Source organism: Camelus dromedarius, chromosome 6 (genome assembly GCF_036321535.1).
Source record: "Camelus dromedarius isolate mCamDro1 chromosome 6, mCamDro1.pat, whole genome shotgun sequence".
Lineage (NCBI taxonomy): Eukaryota > Metazoa > Chordata > Mammalia > Artiodactyla > Camelidae > Camelus > Camelus dromedarius.
Genome location: NC_087441.1, coordinates 14,916,704 through 14,932,584, shown reverse-complemented (window position 1 = coordinate 14,932,584; position 15,881 = coordinate 14,916,704). Strand labels below are relative to the sequence as shown.

The 15,881-nt window shown below is 37.9% G+C and overlaps 1 protein-coding gene across 3 annotated transcripts in view; it reads left to right on the top strand.

The window, feature by feature from the left end:
* Positions 1-4,931: 4,931 nt before the first annotated feature.
* The window catches only part of TAB2 (TGF-beta activated kinase 1 (MAP3K7) binding protein 2), a 76,224-nt gene continuing 65,274 nt past the window's right edge, over positions 4,932-15,881 (top strand). For 2 of the 3 annotated variants that reach the window (XM_031456518.2, XM_031456517.2), the window contains exon 1: positions 4,932-5,323. The gene's annotated coding sequence lies outside the window, so the exon portion shown is untranslated. Of the gene's footprint in view, positions 5,324-15,185; positions 15,575-15,881 lie in introns of those variants that run through there. The other variant, XM_064486593.1, reaches the window with a different exon arrangement.

The following is a 15,881-nucleotide window of genomic DNA, read 5'->3' as shown; positions in this document are numbered from 1 at the left end:
CTGCTTATCCCTTCACTCCTGAAATCTGCTTCTACTTTACTATGAAATAACTCTCCTAAATATCACAATGACCTTCTGGTTGGCAACCCAATGCTTCTTCGTCTGCATCATTCTGAATCTGTCCACACCACTTAACACTGTTGGCTTTTTTGAAACTTCATCTATTCCCCTTGATTTTTGTACAATATACAGTCCAGGTTTGCCTACTTCTCTGACCATGCTTTCCCTGCATCCACCTCGTCCTCCAGGATTGTGTTGTAGAACTTCTCTACCCCTTTTCTACTTTGGCAAGCTCGTGGCTTCCTTGATTTTTCTCTCAGATGACATCCAATGTATATCCCAACTTTGATCATCATTCTGAACTTCAATCCTGTCTTTTCATATGCTGATCATTTCCACTTTGGTATCTCAAATTAGAAGGACTCTCACAAAAATCATCAACTCTCCATCCATAATCTCTCCTTTCTATGGACCCTAGTCATTTAGGCTTAAACTGTAGAGTCGTCTTTGACTTATCTCTCCACCTTTGACTCCTCAAAACTTGTTTCATCATGTAAACCAGGGAGTGCTTCATGAAGAGGCATATGATTTAACTTTGGCCTAGAAGATGGGAGGGAAGTCGGTGGTGGGATGGGGTGTGGGAAGTGGTTCTGGGCAACATCTTCCCTCTCTTAAGATTAATTCTTTTCTTCTGGACATTATGACTACAGGATAGGGAACTGCCATTACCATATTGCTGTTATTAGCTGGAGAATGATGCCAAAACCCAAGACACCAGAGCAGAGATGGAAAGAACTTGTTCTTTAATAATGTTACCAAGCTTCTGAATTTTTCAAACCTGAAGTTTACTTTACTTTGTAAATTCCAAATTTGTGACATATAAATTTCCTTATTGCTAGAGCCATTTTAAATTGGAATTTGTTGTATCCTGCTTAAAGCATCCTTACTAATAGACCATTTTATATCAACTCATTATCTCTCATTTGGGTTAGTGCAACGCTTTGTGGTCTTTATGCCTTCAAACCTAATCCATCCATCTAATACACCTGCTGCTAGATTCACCCTCCTAAAGAATTACCTGAGCATATCTTTAGTCTTGTCCAAAGATCTCTAGTAACTAGAGAATAGTCCAGGCTCCGTAGCTCAGCATATGTGGTATTATACAGCTCTACACTCCTTTATATACTTCATATTACAGGTACATAGAACTAAGTGTTATTCTTTGAATACGCCTCTCCCTTTCCCACTTTGTTCCTGTTTTCTCTGCCTGGAATACTCTTGGTCCACCTCCACTAGTCTATATATGATCTTCTTGAAACTGTCCTTGACTTTCCCCCTACTGCCAGGCCCTGCAAAGCAATCTCTCCTTTCTCTAAGCTTCTATGATGTTTATTACCATCTACTTTGTATTGATGTTATTTATATAGTGTATTCTCTTCTACTGCCAGTACTGTTCCATAGAACTTTCTGTGAAGGTGGTTCATGGGCATCTGAATTGTGGCTAATGCAACTAAGGGCTTGAATTTTTCATTTTGTTTAATTAATTTAAATGTAAATAGCCACAGGTAGCTAGTAAAAGGGTCTTGAATGTAGTACAGGGATTGTATCTTATTTTATCTCTGTAGTCACTACAGAGAGTATCTGAAAGTCACAGTCCATTTAGTTCCCTCTTGTTCTCTCCATAGAGCCTTAAATACGGAAATCACATTTACTCAATATATAAGGGTTTCTAACTGTTTTTGCTCCAAATTCAAGTCGATTAAATACTGGAGAAGAAGGAAAAGCTGAATGGCCAAACCCCCATCTATTACTGAGAAACAAATGGCTAGTTCCATTATAAAAGGATATAACTATTTCTCTCTACCTGTCCATCTCACAACATTCCTTCTCTTGGTTAAGTAGGGAACTCCCTGCAGCTTTAAGCTCTTTTTTTAAAATTTTTAATTTTGGAATAATTTCGTACAGTGAAAAATTGCAAGAATAATACAGAAATTCCCATATTCACCAACTTTTTCAAAAATACTTAAACATATTTTTAAATTTAAAAATAACCGTGTGCTTGCCAAGGGCTGTCGGGAGGGGAGAGAGGGAATTAGTGTTTAGTGAGTATAGAGTTTCAATGTTGCAAGATGAAAAAATTCTAGAGATGTGTTGCACAATAATGTGAATATGCTTAACTCTACTGAACTGTTAAACTGGTTAAGATGCTAAATTTAATGTTGTCTTTTACTATCAAAAAAAAATACATACTACCACCTTCCAGCGTGAGAATTAAATTATCCTTGAAAAATACACTATAATTTTGCAATAGACTCCAAAAAAGAAAATATCTTTTTTGTTCTGTGAATTACTCTTCTAGGAATCCATCTGTTCTTGTATTTTGGAAACCTCACTTTTTGGAAGTCCTTTGTTACGGCTCATTTTAAATTCCTTGTTTTATAAGATAACCCCTTTTCACCATATTCCAAACTCAATAGAAATAAAACTGTTTCTTCAGTAAAGGTAATTACAACCTAGATTCACCAATTTTTATCAGTCTCTTTCTGTATATGTGTATGGGAGACATGAGAGATGTTTATGTATGCGGATGTGTGTATAATTTATTTCTTCTGATCTAGTTGGGAGAAAATTGTATACATAATGTTCCTTTATCGTTTAATATTTCAGTGTGTTTTCTTATGTACAAGGATATTCTCATATATAACACATTCTGGAAATTTAACATGAATACCATAATTATAGTACAGTTAATATTCCAGCTGCATCAATCATCCCAATAACGTCCTTTACAGCATTTTCCTCCTCCAGTAAAGGATTCAGTTCAGGGCCACATATTGCATTTAGTTGTCATTTCTTTAGTTTCCTTTAATCTGAAGTTTTGTTTTGTTTTTATGACACTGACGATGTTTTAAGAATACAGGCCAGTTATTTTGTAGAATTTTCCTCTATTTGGGTTTGTCTGATGCTTCCTCGTGATTAGCTCCAGGTTAAAGCTCTTGAATGGTGGTGCAAGGATGTATTGTTATACCTTCTCTGCCACCCACTGGTTCCTAGACTTGAGTTATTCACACCTGTCATATCCATAAGTTTTTAAAGCATTATATTTCTATTAAAATATGTACATATACATTTCATTAAATATATTTCTAAAAATACTTTGTATAAAATACATAATCCTACCATTTCAAAAGCAATTATTGGCTCTGTATTTTATAGTGGTTTCAAAAAGAAGTGAAGTTTACCTAATAATGGTTCCATTGCTGTAAACGCATTTCTCCCAATTATTTTAACATTGAGTGTGGAAACAGTTTCTTAGAGAGGACTATTGTAAAGTATTAAGGTTCAGTAATTTATTACTTACCCTTGAAGAAATTAAAACTAGTCTTTCCATTTTTAAAAATCCTAACTTACTCCTCTTAATAATATCGATTATGGAGAGAAAATAACTTAAATTCTGATATAGTAAGAAGTACTTTCGGCTTTTGACTTGGTAAAGATTTTGAATTGATGCTATCTCCTAATATTTCACGGTGTTTCTTAATTGAAGTATAGTTGATTTACAATATTTCAGGTATTTTAAAATGATGAGTGAGGGGAAAGGAACTGGCAAAAATACCTTAACTGTAGAGAAGCCTGTACTTCTTAAAAGAAGCTTTAAAAAAGTCTCTCACTATAACTACAGCGCTCATACTGGAAACAGAAGAATAAAAATGACTTTTCTGGGGAGTAAGAATTGTTTCAGGGAAGAAACTGGCAGGGATATGGACATTTTGGACAGGGACAAAAAACGCTGTAGTGTTTTGGACACCATTAAAGCGCTAGAATGTTTAAATAAATACGTTACATTGTGAGAAATGTGTGAGTGTTAACACACTTTTTTTTTCCTAGGGGGAAATTAAACAAATATTTCTTTAAGAAGATAGAAACAGAAGTCTCTCTCTCTCCTCCCCCCTCCCCGCCCCCCCCCAAGTTAAAGTGTCTTTGGCTCTGTTTCTAGGACTTCTAGGAACGTGCAATTAAAATAAAATCGAAACAACAAAACCCCTGCAGCATTTACTGGTTTTTCTTTCGAGCCTTCAAGAAAACTCAGAGCCCAACACTTTTTCCAAGACTCGAAGCTGCGAGTTCCGAGGCTTCAAGGACGCGACCCGCACACACTTGGGACAACACAGGTCTCCTGCTCGGGTCACTCCCGTTAGCCCGCGGCCTCCGCGCCGCCAGCCTCCAAGGGGGTGTGTCGGCGCCCCACCGCGGCCGCACACTGGGCCCCGCCGCAGGCCCACCTGCACCCTCCGCACCCCCGGGCCGGGAGCAGGCGCCGGGCGGCTGCAGCGCCGCGGCGTCGGGTCCGCCCCCGACCCAGAGCGCGAGGCCCCTGCCCTGCGCGGCGCCGCAGCCCACCGCCCGCTTCCGGACGGGCTGAGCCGACGGGAGCTTGAGTTCCTTTCTCCTTTCAGCCCGAACTGCTATCGGCCCCCAGTGGGGCCGGGGTAGGGGGACCTGCACTTTCTCTCCACGCACACACACTCCCCTTCCAAGTAACTATGGCCGGGATAAAACTTTAAAAGGATCCCGGGCCCTCCGCCTGGGTGCCGCCTCTCGCACGGCCCCGGCGGCGGCCCGCACCAGTCCGTGAGGTCGGGCACCGTTCTTCCTCCAGCCTTAGCAAGGCGGGCGTGGAGTCTGCAAGTGTCGGGGGAGGGGTGCAGGGCGGAGAAAGAGCATCCCCGCACCGCCGCTGCCGCCGCTGTCGGCCGCTCCCCCGCCGCCCGGCTGGGGGAGGCCTCGTCACAGCCGCCGCCTCAGCAGCGGCCGCAGATCTCGCGGTGTTTGCCGGCGGCCGCGCCGCCATATTGTGTGACAGTATTTTGATTTGCACTGGGCTGGCGGAGCCGCGGCGAGAGCTGGGGGGGTGGGGGGAGGGCAGGCGAGCGCGAGGGGGGTGGGGGCCGAGGGAGTAGGGAGGCCGAGCGAGCTGCAGCCGGGCAGCGGCGAGCGGCGACGCCACCCAGCCATCGTTTTTGATCTGCTGCAGCCGCCGGCGGGGCGACCCAGCCCGACCCCCTCCCCTCCCCCTCAGCCACGAGCGGCGACGGCGGCGGCCGGAGGGAGTTGGCGGCGGCGGCCGATCGGAGGGGCTGAGCGGGGAGGGAGGGAGGGCTGAGGTGTCCCCCCTGCCGGGTGGAATCGGAGGCGGCGGCGGCGCTGGCGGCGGCTGTGGTGGTGGAGGCGGCAGCGGCGACGGTGGAGACGGCTGCCCTAGTGGGAGAGGCGGCGGCGGCGGCCGAGGAGGAGGAGGGGGAAGCGGCGGCGGCGGCGAAGGGTAAGCGGACAGCGCTGCCGGGCCTCGGCGGGATCCCCAATCCCGGCTCTCCCCTCTGCTCCCCGCACCCCCTCCTTCGTCTGGAAGGGACTCGGTCGACTCGCAAGGCCCTTGCGGGGCGTCCGCTTCTTCCTCTCACTCTTCCTCCCTCCGCCTCCTTCCTTCCCCAGTGGCGAGGCGGAGAGGGAGGCCCCCCAAGTCCTCCAGACCAAGTGGGGGTGGGGAGCATCGGGCCGGGCCTGGGCTCGGGGGACTGTGTGTGTAGGGGGAGGGGGAGATTCACTGGAGTCGGGCGCCCGGGAGAGCCCCGGGTGGGGGAGGGTGCCAGGGGGTGGGAAGGGCCCCTGACTGCACGGGTGCCCCCGGCCCGCCTCTTGGCATGTATGAGATGGGGGTGGGGGAAAGAAAACTCCTTTTGGGGAGCCGCGATCGGTATAAGTATGACTTAGGGGCGAGGGTGTTGGTGGGAGACCGAGGGAGTTACGCAGGGCTCGGGGTAGAACGTCGTTCCCTTTCCAGTGTTGGTTTTCTGCAGCCGCCTAGAAGTGGGGAGCAAGCCCCGCTGTGAATATGTGGCCCCTAGATCTCGGAGGATAATTCTAGTTTTCCGTCCAGTCAGCCTCAAACCCTAAGATTGTGGCTGTGACAGGGAGGCTGAAAGGGTCTGGGCATCGCTAAACAGGTGACAGGTGTATCTTTCTGTTACTGATGCTGTGGGGTTACTCGGGCAGAGTAGTATACCAAAGTGTCAGAGACAGTGTGGGTTCGTATTTATGTGTTTGGCCATGTTTCATTCCATATATAGTATATTTGAGATGTTAGGTTTCCATTCTTCAAGTCAGCTTAATTGTTGTGGAGAAATTCTTCAAATGTTTCTGATAAGAGGGTTTTCCAGGAGAGTGGAGGGGATTTGCTGCTTCACAGGGGTTTCTTAGTAGTTCATGAATTTCGGGTCCCCACTGCGAGCCTGTTTTGAGTGCCTTTATTCATTGGAAAGTTCTTGAACACTTAAGGTCGTATTTGGGGCAACAGTGAGGCAGTGTAATTTTGCATCCATTTTGTCTGTTTTAGTTAAGTTTGTAAAGTGTCAAATTTTTTAGGATCAGATTGATTCACATTTTATAAAAGGAATTAGTTTGTGCTTTTAACTCAGTCAAAAGAGTGTTGCTCATTATGCAATTTCAGATTTGGCCGGGAATTTTGGTGGGCATGGAACAGAATTTTGCTTTCAGTTTTTATACTACTGCTTACCACACTCTTTGTACAGTAGCAGAGTTGTGACATCTTTTTAAAAAATCTTTGAATTCCTTGTAACAGTGAAATTGTGATTGATTTTAAACCCTGACAGTTTGAAACTTTGTATTTTGAAACCATTGCATTTTCTTATAAAGACTTGCTTTTCATTTTATTGTATGCTTTGGCTGAGCACTTAAATTAGAAACAATGGGAGGAATTGTCAGATAAATGAGCTACAAATCAAAATATGGCCAAGTTAGATGGAAAAGAATTCTCCAACTTTTAAAAAAACGTGTATGGAACGAATATATTGAATGATGGCACTTTCGGTGTTTTAACAGGAAATAGAACAGAAATTCCAGTGATTCAGAACTTCTGTTGGGGTTTTTCCCCCTTAAATCTAATCAGTTTCTAATAGAGGGTTCTTAAGATTTAAATCTTTAAAGAATCAGTTAAAGTTGAACGTATTAATTTGTTGAATAAGTCATCCACTGAATATGCTCCCATTATTTCATTTTTCTCTTGGGCGCCTGGGATAACTTTTCCTGAATTCTCAGGGGACACTGATGAAATGCAAGCCATTCAACCCTCTTTAATGTACTGTCACCTAGTAGAACCTGTGCTTTTGTAACTCATTAAGAAGTGGGAAAATGATCAGTCTCGTCTGATACCAGTTTCCTGAAAAATAAATTTTAACTTAAATCAGTCTCATTTAATTGAAATAGCACCTATATTTGGTCCCCTCTCTAGTGGAAAGACGTGCTTGCTTTTAGCTAAGGATATTGTTTAAAACTTGCATACAGTTATTGCATCTAATGAAATGAGGTTTTTTAACTCTGCAGAGTTAGGTAAGCTCTACTTAGATCCCCAGTTATATCATTACTGAGTATTGCTTCTTTAGTATTCGTAACACATCACACTTGGGTAAGTGGCTTAACATGATTAATCTTTGTCTTGACGAAAATAAAAATTTATTCTACTTCTGTAGTTTTCCCTGTAAGGAAAATTCTTTCCTCAAAGTAGCTGTTTAGGATGAAATCTACATATGTATCTATGAACATACTGCAGTTTGAAAAATAGGTGTATTGTAGACAGTTTACATGAAACTCTGAGTTTCATGCCAAAAAAAGCCCCATGAGAAATGTGTGAATTTTCTGAAACAGCATTTTTTTCAGTTGTATAAACTGAATAAGACTAAAAGTTTATTTTTTAATGATTATCGGCACACTTCAAAAGGCACGGTTTGCATTGTTATAGTTGTTTTGAAAAAAAAAAGTTCCTAATAATCTTCACAACATATAAAGTTTGTAAGTTAAACTGTAATTCAGAAAAACTCCCATTATATCTCTACCTGGCCAAGCTCCCATGACCCAGAGGAGAAGAGTAGTAGCACTTTTTCTTTGTTTCACTTATGTCATCTTTATTTGATCCATCCAAGATTGGGACTCTATAAAATAGAAGGATTATGAGGAAATAACAGGCAAATGTGAAATTGGGGCAAAACAGTAATAAGGAGGAGAAGATAGCAGGTAAGATGCTGTTAGAGTATATGAACAGATTTAGGCCTCTAGGAATATGGAGATGTGAGCAGCAATGGCTGCCAAGCATAGGAAAATGATCATGCTGAACTGTACTAAGGAGATTTGGTCTGAAACTTTTTTTAGACTCTCACAATCTATATGCTATCTTAAATCCTCTGTATTGAGTTGGTAAGGATTTGGAGACATTGGAATTGTATGAAATCTAAATGTATGTACATATTTATTTCCTTCTGGCTCATATATTCAGAATACTTACAGTATTTTAACATTTCATTTTTTATGATTCTGACCCTAAAAAGTCAACAACACTTGCCTAATCAGAAAGCTGAAATCCCTGAGTAAGTGCTCTTAGGGGTGGCCAGTACTGTACTTCTTACATTCCTTTTAGTTAACTGCTAAACTTGACTGTGCCAGGGTCAGAGATTAAGAATGGCTGTCTTTATGAACAGGTAAAGAAGATTTGTTGTGTATGTATATTACTCAGCCATAAAAAAGAATAAAATAATGCCATTTGCAGCAACATGGATGGACCTAGAGATTATCATATTAAGTGAAGTAAGGAAGTCAGACAGACAAATATCATATGATTTTGCTTATATGTGAAATCTAAAAAAATGATACAAATGAATTTATTTACAAAGAAGAAATAGACACATGAATATTGAAAACAAACTGTGGTTACCAAAGAGGAAAGCAGGGGGTAGAATATAAATTAGGAGTTTGGGATTAACATATACACATTACTATATATGCAATAGACAAGGACCTACTATATAGCCCAGGGAATTGTATTCAGTATCTTGTAATGACTTATAATGGAAAAGAATCTGAAAAAGAATAAATATAAATATATGTATAACTGAATCATTTTGCTGTATGCCTGAAACTAACACAAAATTGTAAGTTATACTTCAAAAAAAATGACTACCTTTATTCTTCATTTTCTAGTAAGTATTCCATCCCTCAAAATACAGTATTTGTTACTAAGTAGTACTTTCTACTGTCCTTCTAGCATTTAAGTTATGCATTTCACTTAGACTTTTCACTTTGATTTTTATTGACTCATTTTATAAATTATGCTTAGTTTCTAATTTCTTAATCCTCAGAAAAGGAATGACTTACTGTTAAAAGCACAGTAAGATGTGTCAGCTGACAAGTTGGTATTTCAGGAGATTCAAGTCAGAATTGCCACAAGGTAAAATTGTGGATATTAATATCAATAAAAGATCTCTATGAAAATTGATTAAAATTTGGGCACTTAAAAGTGCTTTGCCCAAAATATAATTTATGTAGAACCCCTTATCTCTGGATGACACTTGATAAATAAGGCTTTGCTGAATGTGCCTTTTTGATTTGCATCTTAATATTTTTAATGTAAAACTTTAACATGAAGTTCTATTGCATTTCTAATAACCTAGTTTTAATTTGGTATCAAGGGAATGGTAAGTATCTTTTGACCTCTAATATCTTAACATTAACCTTTTTAGTGTTTCCTACATGGGAAAAGAAAGAAACTAACATTTATTGAGTGCCTTCTAGGTGCCAAGCTTTCTATCATTTCACAAATGTTTGTTGAGCACTTACTATATGCCAGGGCCCTTCAATATGTTGGAGATGGCAGCAATGAATAACAAAGACAAATTTCTGTTCTCATATAGTTTACATTTTAGTAGTGGAGGATCTGATAAAGTGTGTCTGGGAGGAAAAAGTACTGTGGAGAAATTTAAACAGGAAAGGGAATTGGAGAAGAGACTGCATATTTGCTCTTTTAAAAACTGCATAATGGGTGTTATCTTTGATTTCAAAAACAAAAACTATTATATACATAATTTTTTTCAAGAATATACTTCATAACTTGGAAACATCATTGTGTTTGTACTTCAGAGTTATAGTTCAGTTAGCAATTTCTTATTGTTAGTGCCTCAGAAATCTGCTTTGTGGTTTTAGTAGAAAATTTGGAGTTGGAATCCTGGTTTTGCCACTTAACTAGCTTTGTGATTTGGGGCCAGTTACAATTGCTTAGCCTCTCTGAGCTTGTTTTCTTCTTGGTAAAATGAGGATAATATCTATAAGGTTGTTGTGATGATAAATTGTATGTTTTGTGTAAATTATCTTATATATGCAAGGAGCTCAATAAATTGCAACTTTTTTGTCTGTCGTTTATCCGGAGTTGTAAAACATAGCTGAAATTGGCGACCCTTCCAAGAAGCTCTCATAGCACTTTTGTGTGGGACATTGTTTAATACACATTTTATTTGAACAATTAAAGCACTCTTATCTTATAGAATGAGGTTAATTAAAACTTAACTATAATTTATAGTCACTAGTACTTTCTGGGGAGTTTATACTTGTTATCTTGTCAGTGTGCTATTAGGAATAAACCTACAGTCTTTTTATGGTGAAAGAACATTGTGGCATGTCTTGTAGATGAGCTGGATCTCAGCATTTTGACCAGCAGACCACAAATATTGTATAAGATTCCAATTCATGGAAATATTTGTAAAACATTAGTGCAGTGTAAGTATTCAATAAATGGTCACTTTTTCATTGATTATTATGGCTTTATTTTGTGAAGTGGGGTAATCCAAAGAATTTACAAAGTGTTAAGGAAAACTTTTACAAAGATAAAAGAAAATAATGCAAATTGTGGATAGCTTTTTGACAAAAGAGTGGACTAGTAAATCAAATTGCAATATTTGTTGTCATTTTTAGCCTGGAAAATCACTAAACTGAGTTTCTCAAGGACAGACCATGTCTTTTTCCTTTTAGTCTTTACTTCACCGTATCTTCAGTGCCTGGCCTGTATTTAGAAGCTCAAGAAATGCTGTGTTAAATGTTTAATGGCTCTTAGTGACAGTTTTCCTGTGTGTCACAACTCTTTCTGGAAGTAAGCATGTTCTGAGTTTGAAAAGTGTTTGCACTGGGCTTAAAGTTTTTGAATCTCTAGTTTTAAGCACAGACTAGGATATCATGTGAAGTCTTCTGAGTGCTTTGTTTTTTTGCATCTAGCCAAAAATCTGAAAAAATACCCTAGAAATTGAAAGGAAGAAAAGAATCAGTTGTTTGAAACTAGATTAGTATTCATTAACCTATTCCTTTGAAGTTGACATTGAAGTGAAAAAGTGAATAGCAATTTTTAAAAGCGGAGTAGAAGAAATAATTCATACATAATTATATGCTTTTAACTAACCTTGAAAAGACAAGTTTATCTTATCTCTTTAATTTCAGTGAAACTAGATTTATACTGACTTTATGAATTAAAAGGCTCAGTCACTTTCTTACATTGCTATAATGTAGGGAATATTGGTGTTCTCACAGAAAAGGGAAAACATCTCACCCCATCCTACCCTACTTTAACAGTAACCATTTTTCAGATATTTAAATCTTAGTACTAGTCAGCTTTTTTCTGTTCTGTGGCAAGTTATTCTCTGCCTAATGAATAATTTTAGCTTTCCTAAAACTGAAGACTTCCCTCAAGTTCTAAGATCTTTAGTCATTTACACAAAATATTTCTTGGCTTTTAAGAAAATCCCCATGAGGATATATAGAAACAAATTGCTTAATATTCAAATTTGGTATGATACAGTACTGTTCTAGAAATGAGATAGATACGCGCAGTTGAATGTTTTTATACTTGTGGGTTTTCATTTGTTCATTTTAACTGTTAACAGTCAACCACTGGCAAGGGACACTACTACAGGGTGTCAGTTTGTGGCTTCAGAAAGAAAGGAAGCCTCATTTATCCACAAACAGGTACAACAAAGACCAGGACATTTTAAGAATTTATAGTATTTTAATTGCCTTGTTAAAGAAAATGGCATTCTTGTTTCACTTAAGAAGAAAAACAAAAACTGTCCTGGTACAAGCCTCAGAAGCCAAATAATAAAGTAGAGGTTGAAATGGTCCTCCTCAGAGGGAGAGAGAGAGACAGGAGAAGCCAGAGTAAAGAAACGTAGAATCCAAAAGATTTTAGTGGAGCTGTATGAATACTGATTGTTTTTAATAGAATTATTCAAAAGAATTAATCTGTTAAAGAAAATGTGTGATCCCTGCAACCAGCTCCTGCCCATCCTGGCTAAAAGAGTAAGTGAAAGCAATGCCTGTGGCATTCCTAGGTATGTTACAGAGATGAGTGCTACCATCAGAGACTTCAGAGTTTCTGGGGGATGATTCTTAGACCGTTTAATTTGCCTGTTTGGCTAGTGCAGAAGACATGTTCTCGGAGGGTAACAGATGACAGTGAATTATGGAGGAAAAAAATGCATAAAAGAGTAAATTTTCAGTTAATAAATTCTTATTCATTGGTGTATTAACTATACTTCCATCTAAATTGTTAAATAATACTCTTGAGTTTTATCTTAAAGTTTTACTCTAAAATTTATATTGAGGAAAACTTATTTTGACCTACAGTATCTTAATATTAACCTTTTTAATGTTAGCAAAATTGAGTACATCTCAGGTTTGCTTCCCGTCAGTTTGCCAGTCAGGCCAGCGAAAGACAGAGCTTGTTTCATTAGTATAAAGCCAATGGTAATTCAGTGGAATAACTTTCCATACCCTATCTATGGGAGAAAATACTTGCCAATACAAATAAAAACTTGAAATCAGAAATGTGAGCTTGCAGAACACAGTTCTCACACCAGGCAAGTTTTGTTTAGCCAGAGAAATCAACAAAAACAGTCATTCTGATATGTACTGGGAAGATAGTGGAAGGGAGTTTACCTAGTTTTAATTCTCTCAGGAGCTGAAGAAAATACTACTTTTTAAGTTTGAGTTGGTCTCTGTTAACTTGTCAACCTGCACGCTTTTAACTAAATATCTTAATTTTACCGTATTGGGAGTCAGAGAGGCAGAATGAGGAAAGACTTGGGCTTTAAAGTCAGATGGGCCCAAGTTCATATATAAATTCTATTGCTAACTATATCTGTGTGATCTTAGGCTAATCACTTAAACTTTTTGCGTCTAGGACTTTTCTTAAGAAAAATACGTATATATAGTAATACCTAACTTGCATGGTAGTTTTAACTACATTATCTGTTTCTCATGTTAGCTAGCTCTGTATTTGTTGCCTCGCACAGCACTTACCTGGAACCTAGTAGGCATCAATATGTGGAAGTCAAAATGTCTAATGTAGTAGCCTATGATATCCTGTGCTTTTTAAGGCAGCTTTTCTTCCCTGAAACTTATATTCATTTTGAGCATCTTCTGTTTAGTAAAGTTTGATTTTAAAAAGTATTAATCTTTCAAATAGAACAAAGTGAGTTCTTGTTTTAGAAGACATGTAGCTTAAATAATGGGAAGTAATTTTATATTTGGAATCTTGCTTTGTTAGGTTCTGCTTTCAGGATACCGGTTCAATTCATTTTCCTCAACAAGTAGAATGAAAAGGAAATAATTTCTATACTGTTTAATTTACTGTAACTCTTCAGACCAAAGATGAAATAAACAAAACATCATTTTTTAATTACAAAATAAACATGCATATTATTAATTCTTTGTATTTTTCTTCTTCTGTTAAAAAGCCCATATTTTCCATTTGAAAGTAGTTCATAACCCATAATTTAGTTTTTATATGAAACGCATTGGAAGATTGGTGTGGATCAGATTTTGAAAACATCTCAAATATAAGAGATTAAATATAAAATGAATCACTTTATCTATATAAGATGATCTTTGTAATTTTTTTGTTTTAAATTGCTAGTTAATTTTTTTTTAGTTATTTCTGCAATATTCTTTTCTATGTCCATATTTCACATTCAAAAAGAGATATAGTGTTAAATTTACTGATGTTTATTACTGGATTAACTTATTTTTTTGCTTTGGTTTTTCCTCACAGTTTTTTATCTTAATTCATTGAGTGAATTGGTGATTTTGTAGAATATTTTGCTGTGCTTATTAGTATTAATTGCTGTTTGTGTGAATTATATTTTAACATATTAATATAATTTGTTTATTCATCACTCGGTAAACTTCAGAAAGCTTCCTTGTACCATAGTAATACAAATAACTTATTGCTGAAATGCAAATTCAATTACTATAATTATTGTTGAAACAGTATTTTTTTCATTGCTTGCATTTTAATAAGTATGTTAGAACATTTTGTAGTGTATATTTGAAATCTAATCCTAGAAGTAATAAATAACTCTTGAATCTTACACAAGTATAGTTTTTGTTACAGTCTGTAAACAGAAGCACAAAGAGTGGTGGAGATTCAATCATTAATCATCAATTAAGTGACATATTATTGTTACAGAAAGAATTGTGAGGTTCATATTGGTCTTTTCAGTCTTGTTATTATAGCTGAATAGTTTTGCTGCTAGCAAAGTCAGCATATAACATGAGACTTCTTTTGTGTATACACACACACGTTTTATTTTTGTTTTCATCAAATACTGTTACTTGAAAACCTAACATTTTCAGATCCTTTCAGATGGGTCACTTAATGATAGTAATAATTAGTTCAGCAAATAAATTTTGCTTTTTTGCCATCTGTAACAGTTTGTCTTATATGCAGCAAATGAATCAATAATCAAGTGCATTAAAAATTAAATTGAAGAAACCTTCGTTTAAAATTTAATAATATTCAAATCTGTGGTATAAAAATAGATGCTTGCCTCCATATTCTTGATATCTATGGACTTTTTTGTCTTTTATGGTTTCCTTTTATACAAGCATTTCCTGATCATAGGTTTTATTGGTGCTAAGTTATCACTAGGAAAGAGTTGCAGAGAATATAGCAATATAGGCAAGAAAATTTGCTCTTTGAAATTTAAGATTCAGAACAGAGTGTGTTGTCCATTTTAATCCATTGAGCTCAAATTATGGTGTAATCTCTTGGTTAGCTTTTAAGAGGCTATTAGTGACCTGATAAATATGGCATCTACTTTTTGAAACTGAAGCAGATGTATGTAGACCTCACAGCTAAGAAGTTACTAGAATTGAAGTGAAAAAGTACTTGAGAAAGATATCTAAGGAATCATTGTCAAACAAAAGTTTGTGAAAATACAAGTACTGTGTTATTTGCATTGAGAGTAACTTACTGTTTACTTTGTAACTTGCATATACCTGAACTAACTAAGGACTGTTTGCCACTTTATGATGATTTTCTAAGGTAATGGAAAAATAAACATGTGGAAATGGGATTTTCAAAAAAATTTTCCCTTTCCACATAGCTGATTCTGTTTTTTTTACATATGAAAATGTATTGACCTGTATTGTTTAGGCTTGCTTTTTCTTTTCTTTTTTATTTTTCTTTTTTTCTTTTTTTCCTTTTTTGAGATTTTTCTAGCTGAGGCGATGGTTGGCCTGAGTGAGACATGGTCATTCTCTTCATAAGATTTTTCCCCTAATGAACAATGGCATGAATTTACAGAATGACTATTCAGAGCTGTTACTTTAGCTCTGTGAGTGGAACAAGAAGTACTCTTGAAGAAGGTAACTGGTTCATGGGCAAATTGAACTTAGCCAAACCAAGGTACGGGATCCGTCCTTCAGCTTTTATAGTATATCACATAATCAAAAAAATAGAAAGAAATTCCACAGAATTTGTTTCATATGCCTTCTTTGGCACACCTGTGCAAAATAACTGGCTAATCCAAGAAATCTTGCCTGACTCATTCTCCCACTGTGCCTCATCTCTACACTCTTTGTCAATCTAATGTACTTATCCAATAGTTTTGAATTAGTTTTGAGTTCTGCTGTGTGCCAGATATTTTGCTAGGTGACAGAATTGGAAAAATGCGTAAGATACAGTTCTTGCCCTCAAAGAACAGGTATACAAA